The following is a 3,797-nucleotide window of genomic DNA, read 5'->3' as shown; positions in this document are numbered from 1 at the left end:
GACAGAAACATAGATTTATCTTGGTTCCATGCCACTCCTCATGGAAATTTACCTCCGTCTTGGAAGAATACAAAGGACTCCACTTAAAAGGCAAATCAAGCCAAACTTTACAAAGACAAGTTGCAGACTTAGGGTTACATGGTGTGAGTTCTGCACAAAATATTTGAATGGTTGCTTCATAAAAGATGATATATGAGGACTTGGTGAAGAACAAAATGGCAGAATAGAAGGCTTTGCCAAGTTTCACCCCTTCAAGGACACCAATTTAACAACTAACTACACGAAACAGTGCCTTTATAAGAACCAAAAATCAGGTGAGTACCTGGTTTTAACTTCATATTACTAAAAGAGGCACCGAAGAGGTAGGAAAAACCATCTTAAATTGCTGACACCGCACCTCCTCCTTCGCCCAGCAGCAGTGGCCTGGTGCAGAGACCATTTTTGTGTGCTGTGGAGAGGGAGATCACAGCATTTGTGAGGCATTGAACTCAGTGTTGCCTTATTATAACAGAAAACAAAATTGGACCAATCTATGTTCATGAATTAGAAAATCAATATTGCTAAAATGTCCATACTGTCCAAAGCAGTCTACAAATTTAATGCAATCCCTATTAAAATACCAATGACATTATTCACAGAAATAGAAAAATAATCTAAACTTGATGTGGAACCACAGGAATCACTTACCTTACTTTAAATTACACTACACATCTAAGATAACCAAAAAGGCATGGTACTGGCATAAAAACAGACACATAGATCAGTGAAACTGAATAGAGAATCCAGAGGTAAATTCATACATCTACAGTGACCTCATTTTTAACAAAGTAGCCATGAACATACATTGTGAAAAGGACAATCTCTTCAATAAATGATTCTGGGCAAACTGAACATCTACATGAAAAAGAACAAAACTAAACTTCTATCTCCAAACATATAAAAAAATCAAATCAAAATGGATTAAAGACAAAAATCTAAGATCTCAAATGATGTAACTACTACATGAAAACACTGGGGAATCTACCCAGAACATTGGACTGGGCAAAGATTTCTTAAATAATAAACATTCACAATCACAGGTAACCCAAAGCAGAAAGTGACAACTGGGATTATATTGAGTTCAAAAGCTTCTGCACAGCAAAGAAAACAATTAACTAAAAGAAAAGCCACAGAACAGGAGAAAATATTTGCCAACTACCCATCTGAGAAGGGATTAATAGCCAAAATATGTAAGAAGTTCAACTCTAGAGGAAAAAATTCTAATAATCTGATTTTTTTAAATGGGCAAAAAAAATCTGAATAGACATTTCTCAAAAGAAGACATATGAATGGCAAATAGGCATATGAAAAGGTGCTCAACATCATTGCTTATCAGAGAAATGCAAATCAAAACTATAATGAGATATCTTCTCACCCCAAGTAGAATGGCTTTTATCTAATTTCTTGCAATAACAAACGCTGGTGAGAATGGAGAGAAAAGAAAGCCTCATACACTATTAGTGGGAATATAGTACAACCACTCTGGAGAACAGTTTGGAAGTTCCTCAAAAAACTAAAAACAGAGCTATCGTACTATCCAGCAATCCCACTGCTGGATGCATACCCCAAATAAAAGAAATCAACATATCAAAGAATACCTGCATTCTCATGTTGGTTGTAGCACTGTTCACAATATCTAAAATTTAGAATCAATGTAAGTGTTCATCAACAGATGAATGAATAAAGAAAATGTGGTTCATATACACAATGGAGTACTAATCAGCCATAAAGAAGAATGAGATTCTGTTTTTTGCAACAAAATTGATGAAACTGGAGGTCAATATGTTAAGTGAACTAAACCAGACAGAGAAATACAAACTTTGCATGTTCTCACTGATTTGTGGGAAGTAAAAATGAAAATAGTTGAACTCATGGAGATAAAGTAGAAGGATGGTTAACAGAGAGTGGGAAGGGTAGTCAGGGAGTGTGAGGGAAGTAGTGATGGTTAATGGTCAGAAAACATTGTTAGAAAGAATGAATAAGACCTAGTATTTGCCAGCACAAGTGGGTGACTATAGTCAAAGATGATTTAATTGTACATTTTAAAATGACTAAAATAGTATAATTGGATTGTTTTAACACAGAGAATCAATGCGTGAGGTGATGGATACCCCATTTACCTCAATGTGATTATTATGCATTGCATGCCTGTATCGAAATATCTCATGCATTTCTTTCCTGTGCGAGGCCAGCTGAGGGAACTTGCTCCCGCTGTTTCTGCTCCCGGGTTAACAATCAAGATGATACGTGCTGAAGCCTTTTCTTGTCCTTTGACTCATAATGAAGTTGTTGGTTTAATTTTCCATTTGACAATATTTGGTGCAGTAACATATCTTACTATCAAATGGATGGTAGATGCAATTGATCCAACCAGAAAGCAAAAAGTAGAAGCTCAGAAACAAGCAGAAAAACTAATGAAGCAAATTGGTGTGAAAATGTGAAGCTCTCAGAATATGAAATGAGTATTGCTGCTCATCTAATAGACCATCTTAATATGCATGTTACTTGGAGTGATATAGCAGGTTTAGATGATGTCATTACGATCTGAAAAACAGTCATCTTTCCTATCAAAAAGAAACATTTGTTTGAGAATTTCAGGCTTCTGCAGCCTCCAAAAGTTCTTCTTCTCTATTGGCCTCTAGGCTGTGGTAAAACATTGATTGCCAAGACCACAGCCAAAGAAGCAGACTGTCGATTTATTAACCTTCAGCCTTCGACCCATAAGTGATATGGAGAATCTCAAAAACTGGCTACTGCTGTCTTCTCCCTTGCCATAAAGCTACAACCATCCATCATCTTTATAGATGAAATAGACTCCTTTCTACAAAACCATTCAAGTTCTGACCATGAAGCTACAGCCATGATGAAAGCTCAGTTTTTTGAGTCTCTGGGATGGATTAGATATTGATCATAGCTGCCAGGTCATAGTAATGGGAACTACCCATCGTCCTCAGAACCTTGACTCAGCTATTATGAGAAGAATGCCTACAAGATTTTATATCAACCAGCCTGCTTTAAAACAGAGAGAAACAATCCTGAAGCTCATCTTGAAAAATGAAAATGTGGACAGACATGTAGAAAAACTGCTAGAAGTTGCCCAGGAAACTGATGGGTTTTCAGGAAGTGACCTAAAAGAGATGTGTCAAGATGCTGCCCTCCTCTGTGTTAGAGAATATGTTAGTTCTACGTCAGAAGAAAGCCATGATGAAGATGAAATTTGGCCTGTTCAACAGGAGCACCTACATCAGGCAATTGAAAAGATGATGAAATCAAAGGATGCAGCATTTCAGAATGTTTTAACACATTTGTTTAGATTAAGAGTAAAGATCATTTGTACAGTTCAGTGATCTAGTGTGGTGTATCCTCTTATCAGTTAGTGGAAATAGAATGGAAAGAGTGCTCTTTAAACAATGAGGGAGCTCATTGTTTATGGTTTTATACTCTGAATTCTGCTACTGAGATATAGTTGTCGTGTGAGTGGTATTACTGTTTGTCAAAAATCATGAGGAGGAACAATTTAATCCAGCCTGAACATGGGTGCGTGTGTTTGACCTTTTCAGCCCTATGTTGTACAGCCTTATAGAATCTAAGCTGGTCCCAAAGTTGTAAATGATTCATTGGATCATTAGTGAGAAATGGGGTTGTGGTTAGGTGCTGGTTTCTAGACAAGTGAGTATGTGTTTGTGTGTGTGAGCATATGTGTGTGTATATTAAATGTACATATCCACATATTTTACATTGACATTCTGTAGATATGT

General features: G+C 36.7%; 1 pseudogene; it reads left to right on the top strand.

The window, feature by feature from the left end:
* The first annotated feature begins 2,279 nt into the window (after positions 1–2,279).
* LOC105712067 (outer mitochondrial transmembrane helix translocase-like) lies at positions 2,280–3,386 on the top strand (annotated as a pseudogene).
* The last annotated feature ends 411 nt before the right edge of the window (positions 3,387–3,797 follow it).

The sequence above is a fragment of the Aotus nancymaae genome, unplaced genomic scaffold (assembly GCF_030222135.1).
Source record: "Aotus nancymaae isolate 86718 unplaced genomic scaffold, 86718_ANA_hifiasm-v0.15.2.pri h1tg000020l, whole genome shotgun sequence".
Lineage (NCBI taxonomy): Eukaryota > Metazoa > Chordata > Mammalia > Primates > Aotidae > Aotus > Aotus nancymaae.
The sequence above is the reverse complement of the archived record's forward strand: the minus strand, read 5'-3'. Positions and strand labels throughout refer to the sequence as shown.